General features: G+C 40.5%; 1 protein-coding gene across 1 annotated transcript in view; it reads left to right on the top strand.

Annotated features, from left to right (window-relative positions):
* The window catches only part of MGAT5B (alpha-1,6-mannosylglycoprotein 6-beta-N-acetylglucosaminyltransferase B), a 260,592-nt gene that overhangs the window by 118,842 nt on the left and 120,321 nt on the right, over positions 1–21,429 (top strand).

A 21,429-nucleotide genomic window follows, 5' to 3' on the forward strand; every position in this document is an offset into this window, starting at 1 on the left:
TAAACTATTGAAAGGCCATGTGCCTTTCCATGCTTGTCCTCTTGATCTATTCATGCCCTTAAACATCAATCTAATGGAACTTTAGTTCACTGCCTATCCTATCCCATTCATAATAGACAATTGTCTGAGAAAGTTTATAAAAGCATAGGGCCACTGCCTTTGATTATATCTAGGTCTTAATAATGGAAAAAAGCAGCAGTGAGCCCTCTTTTATTAAACAGTACTTGAGATTTTGAGCTATATGAATGGCCATCACCTTTTGAACTCAATATCTAGAGCAATAACATAATATGTAAAGTACATAAGGATCTCAGCATCTTCCTTGAACATATCCCGCTGAAGAAAATGATTAGGTAGTAACACTTGACATTGTGCATATGTAATAATTGGCTAGTGCATGAAAAGTAATCACAGTTCATTTTCTGATAAAAAATAATGGTGGGCAGTATTCCACCAAGGCAGGAGGTTTTCTTCAGAAAATTGCTGTAACAAAAAGTTACTGAGGATTGTAGTACCAGAGGATTTTAAACAATCGGAAATAAACCTTAAATTATGTTTCTTTAACTACCCAAAAGAAGAGAAATAGATAATAACATCATACTTTATAAGCAAACAATAATGTATTCAAAAACAAACAGAAAAATAAGGATAACAGCATTGGGCCTGAAGGAAGAATAATGCTAACTTTTTAGTGAATACCTTTAATAATTCCTGCCTAAAATGCAAGCTTTCAAGGACTTTTTAAACTTCCTTCATCAAAGTATATAAGATATATATATATATATATATATATATATATATAGATAGATAGATAGATAGATAGATAGATAGATAGATAGATAGATGATAGATAGATAGAGATAGAGATAGAGATAGAGATAGAGATAGAGATAGAGATAGAGATAGAGATAGAGATAGAGATAGAGATAGAGATAGAGATAGAGATAGAGATAGAGATAGAGATAGATATAGATATAGATATAGATATAGATATAGATATAGATATAGATATAGATATAGATAGATAGATAGATAGATAGATAGATAGATAAAGATTGCCCCTCTCCAATGATGTCCAACTCTAGGAGGCTGTGCTCATCTCCTTTTCCTAACCAAGGGAGCCAGCATTGTCCAAAGATACTTCTGCAGTCATGTGACCAGCATGACTATATGCCAAGGTGTACTGAATGCTGTTACCTTCCCACCAAAGTGGTACCTATTTCTCTACTCACATTTGCATCAGGAGTGGGTTCCGGCAGCCGCTACTGCCCGTTTGCTCAGGGGCACGCCGTGAGCAAAATTGCTCTGCACATGTGCAGAAGTAAAAAACAAGATGCACTACCTATGGTACTGCCAGGAGAACCAATTTGGGGGTGAGGCAAGCCTGGGTTGCTGCCAATTCCAGTGACCCAGGCTGCCAAGCCACTACCAGTTTGGCCAAACCAGTCTGAACCAGTAGGAATCCACCACCGATTTGCATGCTTTTGAACTGCCAGATGGGCAGGAGATGGAGCAAGAATGGGAGTGTCATGTGGCACTCAGATTTTGAACCCAAGCTGTCACACACACACACACACACACACACACACACACACTCGTAGATTTTCACAGGTACAGGTACGCAGGTCTTGCCGTATTCGGGTCCTTTCCCATGTAAGATTGAGAGTATCTTGGCAATGTCTTGACGAGGTCCCACTTGCCATCTTCAGGCTGGTGCCTTCGGCTTTGTGCTTGTGCGAGCAAAGCGTGATTGGAGCTGCCGTCTTTGTATAAATATTGGTGGGGTGTGTGTGTGGAGTGCTGGCTTTGTTGCTGTAAGCGGATTGGTTGGCTGTGTTGTAACATTTTGATTAGTTGATGGAGTTGATGTTTTCAGATTAGTCGGCTGTTTTGTAACATCTTGTGTGGCTGAGGTACTGGCTGTGTGCCTATTGTTCTTTTGTGTTATAACGACCTGGGTAATGGGCTGTGTAATGACATCCTGAGCTCTATTGTAGTGATATCCTGAGTCCTGTGTTGCAACCTCCTGGGGGGTTGGCTGCGTTATAACATCCTGAGACTTTGCCTTGTAACCTCATGAGTTCTGTGATGTAATGTCCTGAATTGATGGCTGTGGTGTAAGCTGATGGGCTTGGTTTGGCTCTGAGTTTGCGGTCTGGCCATGTGTTAATGGTGTGTGTCAGTTTGCTTTGTGTGGGGGTCGGAGGGGAGGGAAGCAGTTGGTGATGCTGCCATGGTTTGACTTCTGGATGGTGGTTGCATTTGGTTTATGAGATGGGTTTGGGTTTGAGTCTGGTGAGGATGATTGGTGGCAGCATCCTGTGTTGTTCTAGGTCCAGTGTTGGTTTTCGTGGCTGGGACTCATTTGTTGAATAGGGCTGGTTTCCAGATTTCTGGTAGGTGGGAGGTATCGTCAAATTTATTCATGTTGTGGGGGTGTTTTTCTATTTCGATGGCTTCCATAATTATTCTCTTGTTGAAGTGTTTAGTTTTGGAGATTAACCTAGTTCCTTCAAAATTAATTTCATGTCCTGTTGCTTTAAGATGCTGGAAAAGGGAGGAAGTTTTTTCTTCTTTTCTGACTGCATTCTTACATTCTGCGATGCGTGCATTTATTCTCCTGTTCGTTTGTCCTATGTATGTTGCCGGGCAGATTTTGCATGGTATTTTATAGACTCCTTGGTTTTCTAGCTGGATCTTTTCTTTGGGGTTTCTTAAGATGTTGCCTATTTTTTGGTCAGTGTTGAAGGCCGTCTTAATATTGTGTTTGTGGAGAATTTTGCTGATTTTATCTGTGGTGCATTTGATGTAAGGGAGGAGGGCGATGCCGTTGTCCTATTCTGTGTCTTGGTTTTTTGGGGGAGTCTCCCTTTGGATTAGGTTGGTAATTGTTTTTCTTTGGAATCCGTTGGAGATTAATACATTTGTGAGAGTGTGTAATTCAGTTTTCAGGTGGTCTTTGTTGGCTAGGTGTTTGGTTCTGGAGATGAGGGTCTTGGCTACGAATACAACAAGACCAGCATACCTACAGCCATGAAAATCTATGAAAACAAATATCTTACCTCTATAGGGAGGAAACCTTCCTGCTCACCAGGACCTACGAGAAACTTGAAGTCCAAAGAGCCATCATCTTATATGACCTCACATTCCTACGCAACTGCCGAGATAAAAGCCTGATCCCCACATGCTTCCAACTAAAATTCCATTCTAAAACCTCAGCCACCGAAAGGACCCTGAAAAGAACTGAATTAAACCTAATCAGAAATGAACTCTACAGGAAAAGATTCCTACTAGACCAAACCAATCAGGACCTACTCACTCTTCACCTTAAACTCAGCAACAAAATCCACCCAGCATTCTGAGACAAGTCCAAACAACTGGCCCTCTGGAGAGCCAAAACAGAAACCTCCTACAAGATAGACACACACACCAACAAACTCCACAGACTAGAAAAACAAACAATCAATCAATCTTTATTGATTAGTCCTTGGGCCATATCAAAATATTAAGTTTCAGAGACAAAAACTACAATTTAAAATGAGATTAAAATAAACCACAATTTAAAATGTAAATGAAATAAAATACAATTTAAAATATAATCAAAATAGAATGCAATAATTTAAGATACAAATTAAATATGCTTGAAATTATATTACAATGTCATCCCTACATCTACCCCGTCAAGTGGTCTTTCCTGCAATCTATCACATTCTGCTGCACCAACTTTGTCCTTATTTCCATCAACTTTACAGTAAATTTGGCAATCCATTTCACCAACTTCAAATTAGTACCTAACAAACAATGTTGCAAAAAGTGCTCTTTAGACTTAGGGGTGCTGGTATAAAAGATCCTACCCAACTGGTGTTCCCTCAAATCTGAGTACAGGGGGCAATCAAAAATTACGTGGGATATTGTTTAGACTTCCCCCATCCCACATAAACAGACTCTTTCACTTACAGGGATCCCCTTATACCTGTCCCAAAGCATGTTTGTTTGAAATTGGTCCAATCTCAATTTGGAAAAAAATCTCCTTATGATGGGAGATAAAGGCGAAGTTAAAGATTTTTCTATTTTAAAAATTTGTTTGTTTACTGATAACCAGGGGCAAACTTTTGTTGCTGTCACTTGTGCAATGTCTAATTGTGCACTTATGTCCATAAATCTCTGTGCAATCCAAGTTCTGATCTGCCTAAGATCGTGCTGCTGCCAGTTTAAAGGAATACCAAAGCTTGATACCTGCTTCAAAATTCTTGATAACCAATTATTTTTATTACTTGAGATAATCTGCTCCATTAGCGCTACCTTTACTAACCTCCCTTCCTCCATCTCGATTATTCTTAGGCAGTTAGAAACAGTCTTCAACATGGCCCTTGTGCCAATTGCATGTACTCCCAATTCTGCCCTCACTACGCATGCTGGGGTTCCAGGGGACACTGCCAAGATTCTCCTCAAGATCTTAGAAAAACAACAGAAGCCCAACCCCCCTCCACAGCAACTCATGAAACAAACAGTACACAACATATCAGACTGAACCCTCACCACGGCTGAAACCAATGTCCTTTCCAGATGATTCAACTTTGCAGTTGCCCCTAAATGCATCCCCACTGAAGACATCATATGTGGAGTTGAAGCTACACTCACCAAAATCAACCCAGATGAAGCCAATAAAATCAGACTTGCAGTCACCAATGTCCTTTGCTCCAGCAATCCACCCAGAAGCAACTTACAGCAAGAAGAACAAAAAGCACTCACCAACCTGAGGAAAGACAACAACCTCTCCCAGCAGACAAAGGTAATACTACAGTGGTGATGAACACATCTGACTACCAAGCCAAACTATCCAACCTACTCCAAGACCCCGCTTACAAACCTCTAAACACGGACCCCACCACCTACCTGGAAAAAATCACCAAATGCGAAATAAAAGCCTCTCTCATCAGTGAAGAGATCCAGCAAAGAATCATCCCCAGAGAGAAATCTTCCAGATGCTCCTAACTCTATGGCCTCCCCAAGATACAAAAAGAAGGAACACCACTCAGACCCATAGTCAGTTCCATAGGCTCACCTCTACAGAATCTTGCCAAATTCCTCACCAAACAACTCCAACCCTACACAGAATCCATCATCTCACACGTACAAAACTCACTCCACTTCATAGAAACAATAAAGAAACAAAACCTACAACCCAGCGACCTACTTGTAAGCTTTGATGTCATATTCCTCTTCATCCAAGTCCCTATAAAAGAAGCATTGACAGCTATCCAGAACAAACACAACCCCCCTAAGCACATCCTGGACCTGACCAACCACTGCCTAACCAACACATAGAAGGAGCACCCATGGGATCATCCCTCTCACCAGTCATCGCAAACTTATACATGGAACATTTTGAAACTAACGCCTTAGATAAATCTGAATATAAACCCAAACTCTGGCTTAGATATGTTGATGACACTTTTGTGATTTGACCACATGGGAAAGAAAAACTGGACAACTTCCTCACACATCTCAACAGCCTACACCCCAAAATACAATTCACCATGGAAATAGAAGCAAACAACCAACTTCCCTTTCTGGATGTCCTAATCTACAAAAAACCCAATGGCTCCCTAGGACATAGCATCTACCAGAAAAAAACACATACCAACCTCTACTTAAATGCACAATCCCATTACCACCCTGCACAGATCAACTCTGTAGCCAAGACCCTCATCTCCAGAACCAAATGCCTAGCTGACAAAGACCACTTGAAAACTGAATTCACAAACATATTAATCTCCAACAGACTCCAAAGAAAAACAATTACCAACCTAATGCAAAGGGACGAGTCAACAAATGAGCCCTACCCATCACCCAGGCCGTTACAACATGAAACAACAATAGACACACAGCCAGCACCAATCAGCACCAATCTACCAATCATGATACAACTGCACAACCAATCATTCCACTTACTGAAATAAAGCCAGCACTCCACACACCCCCACCAAAATTTATAGAAAGACGGCAGCTCCGATCACACTTTAAGCCCAAAACCCAGCCTGAAGATGGCGAGTGAGATCTCGCTGAAACGTTGCCAAGACAATCTCAATCTTACATGGGAAAAGACCCGAATACAACAAGACCAGCATACCTACACCCATGAAAATCTATGAAAACAAATACATACAAGTTTTGGAACAGTGATCTATTTTCTAGTGAATGGAATTTTTGCAACCTCTCCTCCACCTCATTTCATAGTTAACTTGGGCAAAGGGGCTTTCATGAATGAAGGAGAATATACATGTCCCAGGATAATGTTGCAGGATCCAATCTGGGTTGGTCACTGGGACCAAAGATTTAATCTTCGAAGCTTTCGGATTTGTACTGGAGTCCATCATCAGGGAACTTCTCTCTAGCAGAGTGTGTGCTTTGGGCTATTCTTTGTGTGGTATTTATATGATGTCTGTTATGTGTGACTTTTTAGTTGTTGATTACTCAACTTTCCAGGTTCTGGTTTCATATCTGTACAATTTGGACTTGTTTCTTCATTCTGAACCCATTTCTCCCTGCCCAGCAGCCATAGTGCTTAATTGCAGCCATGCCATTATAATTGAAACCGTTCTGAATTTCTCTACCAGGATTTCTAGTATAATTATTTTGATGATATAATTGTTGCAAAATGGGGCAATTGTTTGCATTTGTTTTAACTTTATTTCTTTCCCTCCCACCCATATATAGCTGCCTCTCAGAGGTATTTGGGGTTTTTTTTACCCTTCCCTCCCTTTGGCCAATCTTTTGTTAACCAAGGCTACATGATGAAAAAGTGGTGAGAGGGTGGATTTCTGTTGATTCACAATTCATATTGTTGGGGATGGGGTGAGTATGTGTAGAGCAACTCAAGTTTTGATTCTGCATTTTAAACTCATTCCGAAGATGGAGACTGCAGGCTGAATGAATTAGTGCAAGCAGCTATGGTACATTACTCATTAGAATATGGTTTGCAGTCCCCTTTCATGTTTCTGAAAACATGAAGTCTGATTGTAATGCTTTGAGTGAAACTCACAAATTCCTACCTGGGAAGCATTTCTGAGAACTAGGAAACCAAACATACTGTAACAGATCTTTTGAATATTTGGATTGGTCATAACTGAAGTATTGCCCAACAGGTATTAAAATACTGCAATGTATTCCAAGCTATTTTGATCGAAATTAACCTGTTCAATCTTTGAAGAAGGCATAAATGTAGGTCAGAATAACATAAGCTTTACTAGATTCTTTCCCTCCATTTCTCTAAACTTGTCTGACTGTTTTGCTGTACCAGATAAGATGATCCATGCTGTACCAGGCTGGGCTTCATTCAGCCCTCATTTTCAAGAGATTGTAAGATTGGCTAATGTTGTTATTTCCCTTTAAATATGTGGCTATTCAGAGAAATGCTGCCCATGTCCATTACTGTGTTACAACTTGTACATATGGTTTATTGAGTTTTTTGCTTGGTGCTTTAGGTCAGGGTTAGGGTTAGGGTTAGGTCTGTGGACCGGCACTTGTCCATGGCATGCCAGAAACTGGGCTGTGTAAAAAAGCAAAGCCCCATCCGCAGGATGTAAGCAGCATACAAAACCAAGCCCCCTCTGGCCTGCAGAAAAAAAACCTCTCAACTCCGACGGTCCTTGGATGAAACCGATTATCTGGATCCCTTTCAGTCTGGTTCAGGCCTGGTTACAGCATGGAAACTGCTTTGGTCACGCTGATCGATGATCTCTGGCGAGCCAGGGATAGGGGTCACTCCTCTATCCTAGTGCTCCTTGACCTCTCAGCGGCCTTCGATACCATCGACCATGGTATCCTTCTGCGACGGTTGTGAGAGGTGGGGGTGGGAGGCACCGTTCTTCGGTGGTTCTCCTCCTACCTCTCGAACAGGTCACAGTCGGTGTTGGTTGGAGGGCAGAGGTCGACCCCTAGGCCCCTCAATTATGGGGTGCCACAGGGCTCGGTCCTGTCCCCCCTCCTATTTAACATCTACATGAAGCCGCTGGGTGAGATCATACGCCGGCACGGGATTAAATACCATCAATATGCGGATGATACACAATTGTATCTGTCCACCCCATGCCAACTCAGTGAAGCGGTAGAAGTGATGTGCCAGTGCCTGGAGGCTGTCAGGGTCTGGATGGGAATGAACAAGCTTGCACTCAATCCCGACAAGACTGAGTAGCTATTGATGCTCTCTCCCAAAGATTGGCTAACTATTCCATCTCTCAGGCTGGGGGGTGAAATTATACGCTCCTCAGAGAGGGCCCGCAATTTGGGAGTCCTCCTGGATCCACAGCTGACGTTAGAACATCATTTGTCGGCTGTGACCAGGGGGGTCTTTTTCCAGGTTTGCCTGGGGCACCAATTGTGACCCTACCTGGACCGGGAGGCACTTCAGATAGTCACTCACGCCCTCATCACCTCAAGACTGGATTACTGTAATGCCTCTACATGGGGCTGCCCTTGAAGAATGTTCAAAGACTTCAGTTAGTCCAGAATGCAGCCGTGCGAGCGATTGTGGGTGGACCTAGGTACACCCACGTTACACCTATCCTCCGCAAGCTGCACTGGCTGCCCATTGGTCTCTGGACATGCTTCAAGGTGCTAGTCGTTACTTATAAAGCCCTGCATGGCATCGGACCTGGGTACCTGAGAGACCGCCTCCTGCCAATTACCTCCCAAAGACCGATTCGATCGCACAGGCTTGGCCTTCTCCGTATTCCATCTGCCAGCCAATGTTGGCTGGTGACCCCCCGGGGGAGGGCCTTCTCTGATGCTGCTCCAGCCCTCTGGAACAAGCTCCCCGTGGAGATCCGGACCCTCACTACCCTCCCAGCCTTCCATAAAGCTACTAAGTCCTGGCTGTTCCGGCAGGCTGGGGGCTGTTGAAGTATCCGACCCCACTTCAATTGTGAATGTTGCTGCTTTTTTAAATTGTTGCATTGTCTTGTATTGTCTTATTTATCCCCTCTCCCTGTTTTATTGTAAGCCGCCCGGAGCCCTTTGGGAGTGGGCAGCATACAAAGCCAATAAACTCTAAACTCTAACTCTCTCCACAGAACTGGTCCCAGGCGCCCAAAAGGTTGGAGGGCACTGTTTTAGGTGAAGGCAGATAGTATAAACTGTAAGCAATGGTTATCTAGACATATTGGCAATCCCAGTCAGTTGAAATTAAAGCCAGATGAGATTAAAAAACAATTGTGACTTAGTGTATTGTGTGCTTAGGCAAAGATTTGCTTTCTTCTGGATTAAAAATTGGACAAAAGATGCAGCTAACTGTCATCTGATCTAGGGGAAATAAGTGCCATATCTGTGCTCCACTTCCTATTAACCTTCTTTTAGTCATTCTTCTACTCTCATTCATATGTGCAACTACACTTTGGCTCTCTCAGTCCCCCACTTTCCCAGTGATGCAAGGTCTCCAGAGAAGTTTGAAACAGTTTATAGATTGAAACTCATGTTTTTCTTCTTTCCTATCCTTTCCCCATCTAGTATCCAGACGAGTTGCAGTCGACAATCCTAGGGTTTGCAGGAACACATGCAAACAATGATTATTTAAAAAAAAACAACCCATCATTATTCATTGTACTGAAGCCTAATTGTTCAGTACTACTCATAAGAATAAAACAATATATTTAAAATTTGTTTGGGGTTAGAGAAATAATATCTCTATAAATATATAGATAAGAAATATTGAATTATAGTTCTTGCTAAAACAATGTCCTGTTTAAGTTTTTTCCAAGTTAGGGCTTTAGCTTTTAATTTTGTAACATGCCTTCATTTAAAATATAAAGAGGCGTGGTGGCTCAGTGTCTTAAAGATACTGGAGAAGGTCTGTGCTCCGGTGGTTTGAGTCGTAGCACCACATGACAGAGTGATCTCCCATCACTTGCCTCATCTTCTGCCAACCTAGCAGTTAAAAGCATGTTACATGCAAGTAGATAAATGGGTTCCATTTCAGTGAGAAAAATGATGGTGCTTTGGGCAGAAGTATGATCCCAACTGGTGCCCAAATGTAATGCCCAAATGAGATTCAACATTGGTGGAGGGAAAAACCCCACTAAGAACTAAGTGTGTAGCTAGTTTGGCTACTGTGGTGCACCATGGATAGCACATGAGCATGGACTGAACAAACTAGCAGTCTTAGGCAGCCAAACAACTACATTGTACTGAGTAGTGGGATTCAAATAATTTAACAACTGGTTCTCTGCCCTAATGATTTCTTGAAACAACCAGTTCACCAAACTGCTCAGAAACTTAACAACTGGTTCTTCGGAAGTAATGCAAACTAGCTGAATCCCACCACTGATTGTACTAACATTATAGTATCCTGGCTAATATCCCTTCACTATACACTAAATCCTAAGGGATGCGGTGTCTCAGTGGCTAAGACGCTGAGATTGTCGATCAGAAAGGTTGGCAGTCTGGCAGTTCAAATCCCTAGCGCTGCATAATGGAGTGAGCTCCCATTATTTGTTCCAGCTTCTGCCAATCTAGCAGGTTCGAAATCATGTAAAAAATGCAAGTAGAAAAATAGGGACCATCTTTGATGGGACGGTAAAAGCATTTCATGCACCTTCAGCATTTAGTTATGCTGGCCACATGATTAAGGAGACGTCTTTGGACAATGCTTGGCTCTTTGGCTTTGAAACGGAGATGAGCACTGCCCCCTAGAGTTGGGAATGACTAGCACATATGTGCGAGGGGAACCTTTACGTTACCTTTATACACGAAATAAATAAATACATTTAAGATATATTTCACTAATATTTAAATATTTTAAAATACAACAAAAATAGTTTAAAGCATACTTTTTTTAAAAAAAGTATGTAATTAGCAGCTGCAAAATGGTATTCCCTAAAATGAATGCAAGCCAACCTGTGCTACTTTCCCTGCTTAGCACATTCCTATCTGTGTAACATACTGCAGTTCTGTTTAGTCTCTAAAAGAATTGCATCGCATGCAGTAAACAACACAAGGAAACATGAAGATTACCAGTGGATGATGAAACTGCATATTAATCTAAAATAGCAATTAAGAGAAAAGTGGAGTGAATAATTCCTTCCTGATTTCCAGATTGGCCTTTGGGTGTCATTTTTCCATCAAAGGTTTCCAATCAGTACCAAGATAAATAGCACAGAGAGAAGGCTCCTTTAAACATCAACAACCGCATGGAAAGACTGGCCTGATTTGCATATGTATCGCCATGTAAAAATTCAGCTCAATATAATACAAGAAAATTGGAATGTAGTTCATGCATGGGCAAGTAGTAGTTGTAATGCAAACCGCGCAGTTCTGTTATTAACACAAAAGTCAGAATGGTAATGAGCAACATATATGAGTCTCCACATAGATTTTTGTTTTCTTAATAGCATTGTTTCAGGAGTATAAAAACCCTCAAATATAATGGCCTTGAAGTCAAATATTGTAGCTGTATTGACATGTGGACTGAAGCCATGTAAAGATTTTTGGCTTCCAGAGAAGTGAACTGATATTATTGATTCTCAACCTGGATTCCGTTCCAAAGTAGATTATGCTTCAGAGTACTTGAACATTACTCATCAATCACGTATGCCAGGCATAGGTATAGATCTAAATCTTCATCTATAAAAAATCCTTACTCATTGCCAAAGCAATTATGACAGAGTGATCACTAGGTGTTTCTGCTTTAGATATGTGAAGGTAGACGAAAGAGTAACCCTGATGTTTATTCCATGGATAAAGGAGAACCTCCATTGCAAATAATTCACATGAAAAAGCCTCACTGTACTTCATAGGCATCACTCTGAAAGTGACTGTGTGCATTTATGGCTTTTAGCAAATGTTCTTTCATTTGCCAAGAGATATACCCATTTCTTTGGCTATGTTCACAAGATGCACTGAATCACAAACCAAGCCTTCACATCATTTAGAGGCTATTGCAAGAATCAGTCATCTTTGCCAGAGATGTTTTTGTGGAATATCCTCCAAATATTTGTATATAAATAATTACAAGTACTGAAAGACTCACAAGATTTTATGTGGGAAGACAGAATTCTTGACATTTGATTATGTCCTGAAAATTAATGTTAATGTTTATGGAGATTCTCAATCATCCAGATTCCAGATGGTTGTCCCAAAGGTGCTTTTTTCCAAAAGGCAACGGAACTTTTTTTTCTTGAAAATGTTTTGCTTCTTATCCAAGAAGCTTCAGAACTCAAGAAACTTCTTGATTGTAATAAAGATGAGGCATCTTGTAAAGAGATAAAACTGCAAACATAAGGGAAAGCAAAGAGAATGGAGCATTGAATTAGTGTGTGTGCACATGCTATAAAGTTAACTCCCAGTCATCTTATATTGAACATGAAGTGCTATTAGGAAACTTCATATTCCTGGGAGTTTTTCAGATGTGATAAATACTGATTATAAACTCCATGTGGGCTGAATCTTAATCAAGACTTAGAATTATATAGTACATATAAAAAAAGAATTAAAAAAATCCGTATTGATGCACAAGAATAAAAACACTATATTTTTATTAGCTCTTAAGATCCCAGGGAAAAAATCATTTGCAAGAAGCTAAGGTAATTTATCTTAATTTCAATAGCTGGCAAATTCCCAGAATGTTTTGGTGGGATTTACATCATTGTTTCAGATAAAATATATATAAACAAGCATTATTTATTACTTTCTTATGGCTACCGTAGTTTGCTGATGCACCAAGAAAATGTATTAACAAGACAAGAATGCAGCTCTTCCAGAAACTGAAATACTGCATTTATGGGTGTTTGTGTGTGATCATTGTGATTTTTATTTATTGATTTAATTTATATAATACATTTATGGGCTGCTCATCTCATATATAGTATATGATTCTGGCTGGCTAACAATTAAAATGAAGTGAAACAATAAAAACAATTCTAATTAAAAACAACAGAGATACTATAAAAATAGCAGCCAAGATCACTCATAAATACTTAAAATAATCAGAATTTTACAATTCTGCAAACTGTAAGCAATATTATATTACTTTTTCATCATCTTTTTTTTAATGACTTGGATAGAGCTTAGTAAGACCAGCAAAAAATAAATAAATCAATTCACAACAGAGCATTTGTACACAACCAAATCTTCCATATGTAAAGAATCATACTTCAAGCATTATTTGATCATGGTTTGATCTGAGCACAGGACACTTTCACTTGGGAATTCTATGCTACTTTGAAAGCCCTCTGGCCCTCTGTGATCCCATGATGTCAGCTGGGTTTGATTGTGGAACCAATTTATTTCTTGCTCAGCTATGGTGTGTTTGAAATTGAAACCCAATAAAATATATCCTATTTCATAGCATATAGTTCACCCAGAAAGCTATTGCACTCATTGTTTTCACCATCCAATGAGTGCAATACCAAATAAAATGTGTTGGTCATGCTAGCTAGACCGAGATTTGTCAGCCCCCTTTATTCATAGTTTTTCAGAAGTAAAGAAGAGATTTTTCAATATCTAGCTTAGACACATATGTGCTGGGTAGCTGCATTGAACCTAATAGTTTGCAAGACTTCACTGATATTGAGGTTTTAGATAGAGAACATTCTGCCGACAATACTTACCTTAACTTTGCCAGAAGAACAGGAGTATTAGGAGGAGCAACATTTTCTTGCAGATAAATTAAATCTTCTTCCTAGAGTTTGAATTTCTAATATGGTCTCAAAAAATTATTTTGGTTCATGGTGGAGCATGCATATTAATGAAGGGGGAATCAAATTGTGGAGCTAGAAACTACATGTAAACATGTCTATACACATTAAGACACAAGATACACGTATCTAAGTGTTCCCAAATGTTGGCCAGCTATTGTTTCATTGAATTATTTGAAACATTCAAACAATTGAAAATACAAGTTTTAAAGAAATTAGTTTCATAATGTCTATTTTATTACTTGTCTAGAGAAAATATTTTGCAACTATTTTAGAATAAATGCAAAGAAATACTTTAGAGATGAGCAGTTCTTGTGTGTCTCTGTAATAGCTACAGAGGGAGCCTTATTTCCTATGCTTTCTTAGCAGTATCAAATGCCAAAATTTCTTTCCAAAGAAATATTCTTAGCACATTTCACATTCTAGAAGAGCTTCCTATGTGATGCAACAAGAATATTGAGCAGGATAACCAAACATTTCTTTCCAAATTAATACTTTTTGAGAAAGAAACACTAGATAGTTAATAGAACTGGTAGAAACTCTTTGTATGAATAGAAGACCAAACTACCATCCGTAGTAAAACAAGACTTAACTAGATGTAGTGATTTTATAGCAAATTGAAAATTTGATCATTCACCTCCTTAGAAGGATAATTCATTTTCCATCTAAAAGCTTCTTCACTGCTGAAGACAATTTAATTATTTGATTTTTCTTCTTCTTGTGAGATCGAACACCAGTTAGCTCAATAGTTAAGTCCTAATAAATATTTGGCAATAGGATTGCTGGTATACTTCACACCACATATAAAAGTCCATCTGATTCTGAAACTCTGAAATCTTGTCCCATTATTTGGAAAAGCTCTACATCTACAATGGAATCTGATTTTGGATGGAATGGGAGGTGGTGCTTGTTCAGATAGCTAGTTTTCCTCTAATTATATGAATGGTCAATAATGAGCCATAAATCACCTTAGTTGCTGTCAAAGAGAGGTTTTTAAATCAAGAGCTCAAGCTGTGAAAATCCACAAATGATTTTGGGTTTGCCTTGAGGTATTTTAAATTCCATGCTTCAGATTCACCAAGCTGTTCAGGAGCAAATCCAACACTTAAATAGAAGGGGCTTGAAATCAGAAGATTGTTGTTGTCGTTAAATTAAGATAACTCTATAAAGGTTTGCTCATTTGCAAACATAATCCTCTTTCATTTTGCTCTCTGGTTAGTTAGTTATATATGCTTCAAATGCTGAGTCCTGAAAGTAACCCAGAGTTGCTTTTCAAAGTGAGATAGTTGGCACATAAATTTAATAAATAAATAAATAAATAAGTCCTAGAGTCCTACAAAGAAAGATGAAGCAGGATCTTCTGCATTATCCCACTTCAGATATTTCAATCCAAATAGTAAATGTGTTCTGGGAGAAATGTTTAGATCAGTGCTGATCTAAATGTTACTTCAAATTCATGACTGCCCATTTCCCTGCTTTTGATATCCACATATAGCTATCCATATCCATGCAGACAGTATTGCAGTGTATAGTTTTGCCATATTTATGTGATTTGCCATATATATGGCATGTAAATCTGAATGACTTGCTCAAGAGAACATCCTGGCTGAGCAAATTTGAATCAGTTTCAACCTTAATATTTTACCTAGTACAAGGTCCTCATAGGCTAGAATTTTATTTTCCAAGGATTTTTATCTTTTTTCCCTCCTTTGATAAATTTGCCCTGAAACCCAGAAGCAGTTAAATTCAATTTTATATATGCCACACTTTGGAAAATGTTTTCAGCAGTATAATCCATCATTGTGTTTTATTTTTTGAAGTTAGACCTCAATCTTTTAAGCATCACTATCATTTGGGTACAGGAACCATCTTCTGCACTCAAGATAGCTGTGCCAAACATAATTAGGTGCTCAGAACATTAGAATTCCATTTAGCATTTTTATTCTTTTTCCCTTAGATTTCCTCTGCAACCTCTTAACCTGTCTTTGCCCTCTTTGTTTCTTAGAACAAAGTGCCCTTCTCCAATTTTTTGTAAGAAAAGCAAGAATGGCAAAAAAAGTGTGGCATTTGCTTCCCTTTATAAGATACATTTATTATATAGCCTAATAAGCTGATTTTTCTTCTTCGGGAAAGCCAGTCTGAAAACTAGACAAGGATTGGGCTGTTTTTATAAAAGGGAAAATGAGAGACAGTTTGCCCAGAAAAGCAAAAACTGAGTTGAGATTTTAATTGGGATTTTTGTAGAACTGGGCCAACATATTCATTACTGAGCCATATAATATCTCTATACTAAATGCTATACCTTGAAGCTTGTTATGCTTGTTATTCTGGGATTCCTCCAATTTATCTGTTAGGAAGCATAATTGCTTCGGTTTTCATGAGGAACTCTATTGACTGGGAATGACCAATCTTTCAATCTTATTGTCTTGTGCCATTAACACTTTTTTAGCAGTGGTAGGTTGCCAGTTTTTTTACTACTGGTTCGGGTGCGCGCAACACTTCTGCGCATGTGCAGAAGCGTCCAGGCGGGTGGGGAGAGCCTCCTGCCGCTGCTACTACCGGTTTGCCTAATCTGGGCCGAACCGGGAACAACCCACCTCTGTTGTGTAGGGGGAAGTGCATCTTTTTAGATATTTATGGCACTATGCATGTCCAAATTCATTTACTGTCTATTCATTGCTTGTGGAACTGTTAGATGTTCCAATGTTTAGAGCAATTCCTGTTATAGTTTTACAGTAGTCCAACCAACGACATTTGTAAAATTCAAATCCATCCCAGTTTGTTGAACCTATGCAACATAAGTAAAAAAAAAAGGAAATAAAAACATACAAATAAAAAATGAAAACGCTTGGGCAAATTAGGGCAATGCTGTGGAAAAGTTGCAGGAAAGGCTGAATATCCTGTAGGTTCAGACAGTGATCCTATATCAGGACCCAAATCAAAGACAGTTGTGATTCTTCCAAGCAGGTTTGTTTATTTTTCTATACTTATAGACAGAATCTGCCAAACTGAAGCACTCTACTGTCGGCATCCAGCATATATTCTGAAAACTGTTAGGGTGGGGCTGTCTTTACTCTCTTTATCTCACATAAAATATTTGGACTCAGCTGTCTCTTATTCCTCTAGAACAGTGGTCCCCAACCTTTTTATCGCCGCGGACCAGTCAGCCTTTGATAATTTTACCGTGGCCCGCTGAGCGCGCGCAGGGGTGGGGGGGGGGCGTTGTTTTAAATCCACCTTCCCAATTCAACACCTGAATCATATCCCACCTTCCATTTTGTATGTAGATTTTAAGGAATAAACAGCTGAATTAATCAAGGTCAAAGATAAAAAGAGCAAGGGCAAAATTAAATAAGCCAGAGGATAGCAATGTAAAAAGAATACAGTATTAAGGAGAGAAAGGAGAAGAAAAAACCTCGCTTCTGCTGAGGTCAGGGAAATGTTTGATACTGATCTGGCTGGGTAAGAGTCCAAGAGTCCATATCACCAATAACTACACGTGGGGGGAAAGGAAATGTGTTTTGTGAGGAAGAGAAAGAGCGCGCTTCACCGATGCCCGTTGGCGAAATTTTGGAAGAGAGGCAAGAGACTTCAGGCACCGAGCCCCCACCCCTGGCTGCGGCAACTGGAGCGGGCGGGAGGCAGGGAAGGGGTGGGCAAGACCGCCGCTTTTCCACCGTGCGCTGCAATAGCGGCAGCGGCGGCCTGAATCTGGCGACTGCCCCTCACCACCTCAGGCGGCGCTCATACCCTCCCCTTTCCTGCGCTACCGTTGGACTCCTCTCAGCCCCCCACCCACGCCCGCGGAGGGCGCCCGCGCGCCAAAATCGCGCACCCCCCATCTCCCCTCAAAAGACCCCCCCCCGCCCTCGGCTGCCCGACGTTCTCTCTCTCTCTCTCTCTCTACCTCTCCCGCTGTTCCTTCTCACAAGCCAAGGCCGGGCGGGGAAGCGCCGTCTCCGTCCCGGGCGCGCCGCCCCTCCCTGGGCAACTCGGAGACGACTGAGCCGAGGAGGACAGCGAGAAAAAGAAGAGAGCGGCCAGCAACGACCGCCGGGGAAGCCGCCAGGGCCTCCAAGGGCTCCGCTTCCAGCGCATGGTCCGCCCCCTCCTCGCCTCGCTTCCAGGCGAGCCGACTGAGGCGAGAAAGGAGAAAGAGGCGGAGGCGTTCACTGAGGGGACGGCTGACTCGGGGAGGGGGCGGAGGTGGTGTAGTAGCGGGGGATTGTTCCTCCTCGCCTCACTTGCTCCTGTGCTTCTGCGCAGCTCCCCCCCTCCGGCGACGGCGCTGCATGAGTGAAGAGTCGGCCGTTGCATGGCCCCCGGCCGCTGCGCGGCCCGGTGCCAGGTACTCCACGGCCCGGCACCGGTCCGCGGACCGGGGGTTGGGGATCACTGCTCTAGAATATACCCCCTTCCTCCTGGGAATCCAGCCCAATACATTCCACCACATCCTATTAATTTTCTATCTGCTAAGAGATCCACCTTGATTGAAATCCATATTGTAGATGTCTTGTTTCACATTGGCTGACTCTGTATATCAATAAGGAATAACTTGCAAGAGTTGTTTGGCCTTTGTCTTTTTCCATGTACTATTTCCCTCTCCTTTAGCTTTATTTGAAGTTTATAAAGCTGAGATGAATGGGAATCTGTTACAGGTCTTCTATATGCACTTATTTATTGAAATTTTCCTGTCACAGGAAATAGAAGAGGATGCAGTGCTTGTGACCTACCATGCAACCTGTCAGCCTTGTATGATGGTCAATACATGGAAAAAAATGAATCTCCTTGTATTGCTGCCTTATGGAATGACAAATGCTAACCTAGGAAGAAAAATACTGGGCAACCCACAATATATGGTTGATGAGCTGCATTTAGCTTGATGGGACAGAGACCATTTCTGCTGGTTCATGAGATGCCCAGGAACATAATAGTCCAGGTTCTGGTTCTGAAAAGCTGCCTTCAGGCTAACTATATATGTGACAGTCAATTAAGTTGGTTATATGAATTGTAATAATTGTCTAATGCTTTCAATATTATGGAAATTGAGACATCCTAAGTACAGTGTTGGGAGAGTTGTCGTCATCCTCCCCCCCCCCCCCCCCCAGTTTCTATATATATTAAAGATGCCAAAAGGATTTTCGGTGTTAAAGTAGAAGTGAAAGCAAATTGGAAGCAAAAAAACCACCAGCCCAACAACATTTCTATTCAATGATATTATGAGCAACAGGCCTTTCCCCCCAAAGGTCTTTTTTTCTGAAAGGCAACTGGTCTTCATTGTTTTTTTTCCCCTTGAAAATGTTTTGCTTCTCATCCAAGAAACTTCTTAGTACTGTGTTAGAACTGAAGAAGCTTCTTGGATGAAAAGCAAAACCTTTAGGACAACCATGACCTGGATGATTGAGAACCTTCATAGACATTGAGCAAAAGGCAAGCTTAGGTTTACCTTGTAGCCCTGCTATCACCTCTGTCAGCAAATTCTGAGCACTAATAGCAAGTTTTGAAGTAAAGAATTATATAACATGGGATTTGATCTGAAGAAAGAGTCCCATGCCAACATAACAAGAGGAGAGAAGGTGCAAATTTATTCCTTTCCTCAGACAGTAAGCTATTTTCTCTCTCCTCTACGCAAATCTTCTATATCAACTGAGAAATGTCTCCAAGGCAAGAAGCTAGGATGAACTGACCCAGGTTGCTCCAACTCATCAATTCCTCCCTTTCACTGAAACCCCAAAATAATCCCTCTACAGGCCTTTTAATTTTTTGGCATTGCAGGCTGATATTGCCGAAGGGTGGGAGCGAGAAAACCTTTGTGTTTTCCCATTATTGAATTTCAGCACAATGTTTCAAGGCACTTATTCTGCAATGGTTAATTTCTGTGGGTTGAGGGTTAGGATAGGAATGTGCTCTAGTCAACTACTAGTTTTTTTTTAAAAAAAGAAAACGACATTCATACAACTGGTGAAAAGTGAAAATTACAGAAATGATTATTTTAGTTAGTTTATCCTGCCTTTATTGTTTTTACAAATAACTCACAGTGGTGAACATATACAACGTATCTTCCTCCTCCTATTTTCTCCACAACAATTCTGTGAGGTGAGAGAGAGCAACTGACCCAAGGATACCCAGCTGTCTTTCACAGCTAAGGTGGGATGTGAACTCACAGTCTCTTGCTTTCTAGCCTGGTGCCTAAAACCCCTTGACCAAATTAGTTCTTAGTGCTGTATGGAGAACTGGCAGACATAACTTCTCAATGAAACTGAGTGTCTTAACTACCCCAAAAGTGTTTTGTCCGATTGGTGCTTGTAGGTATGTTGGCTTGGCAGCCCAGTCCTGAAAGGATGCTCATTCCATGAGGATTATGTGCCATTTTGCCCTCCAATCCCAAAATGTATACCCATGATATGAAATATTGCTATCTGTAATAATAACAATAAATCCCTGAATTATATAAAAAAGAAAGGAATAGGAACAATAATGGAGAGAAGAATAAAAATTATCCCAGTTTGACTTTGTTCTAAAATGCAAATGTATGCTTCCTCATTTACATCTCGTATAAGATTCCCAGCTGTGGTTGTTACAATACCTAGCATGCACTCCTACTTAGGACTGTTTATTGTAAATTGTGTTCAGTGAGCCCTGTACCCTGAAAATGTGGCAAGTAGGCTTGCAGCCTTTTGAAGAAATATCCATTATTTCATTAGTATTGCATTTGGCAAATTAAAAATGGCACAATTGCCCTAAGATTTACTGTTAGGATGCCACCTATTTTTTTTTTTAACAAATCACTCATCATTTAATTTTAAGATATAGTGAAAAAAATAATTTTTAACTATTCAGTTTGAACTCTTTTTTTTCTATTACACTCTGAAAGAACAATGGGGGGGGGGGGGAATCACCCAGTTATCCTGCAGCAAGCCCCTGTAAACAATGGGATATTTGTGAGTAAAACATAAATAAAGTTTCACTTTAACTAGCCCCCAGAGTCTCTTTACAAATATTGAATGATTCTGCTGAATTGGTTAAATTTGCTATTTCTAAACCCCCTTGTGCTGAAGTAAAAGCTGCAGTCTTAATTATATGACTTTGTAATTATCTCAATGGTTCCTCACTCCTGAATCCACCTTGCTGAGATGCAGACATCTATTTCAGATCAAAACAACCAGTTCATGCTATTTTGAGATTCATGTGAAATTCCATGGGAAATATTGTTGGATCTATAACAGTTGTAAGATCATTGTTAAGCTACATGAACCATTATCTTTATTGAGACCAGTGGAGCATATAGTCTAATATTAGAAGTGGCCTGAAATAAAGAACAGGAATCTTACTTCACTGCTCTGCAAATGCAAACAAAACATGCCTTCTTCTAGAGAAAGCATAGCACCTACCAGAGGGGTGTATATGGATGTGCGTGTGTGTACACATGCACACACACACACACATTTGTGCATATTGGAAAAATCAAGATGGCAGTCAAGACCATGTGACAATGGTTTCATCCACCATCTTGGTATTTTTTTTACTCTCCCTGTGGATGTTCTGCCAGTGAAGAAATGGATGCAAAGTGTTATGTAGAAGTGGATGTAAAGTGTTATGTGGTGAACTTAAAAAAACTTGCTGCAAATAAAAGAAAGTGGGCAAGTGTTGGTGGATGTTCTCTACAGATGAAAAAAGATTTATTTTTAAATCAAACTGAAGAGACCAAACAATGTGTGAGGCAGCAATAGATACCTCT

Source organism: Thamnophis elegans, chromosome 2 (genome assembly GCF_009769535.1).
Source record: "Thamnophis elegans isolate rThaEle1 chromosome 2, rThaEle1.pri, whole genome shotgun sequence".
Taxonomy (NCBI): Eukaryota; Metazoa; Chordata; class Lepidosauria; order Squamata; family Colubridae; genus Thamnophis; species Thamnophis elegans.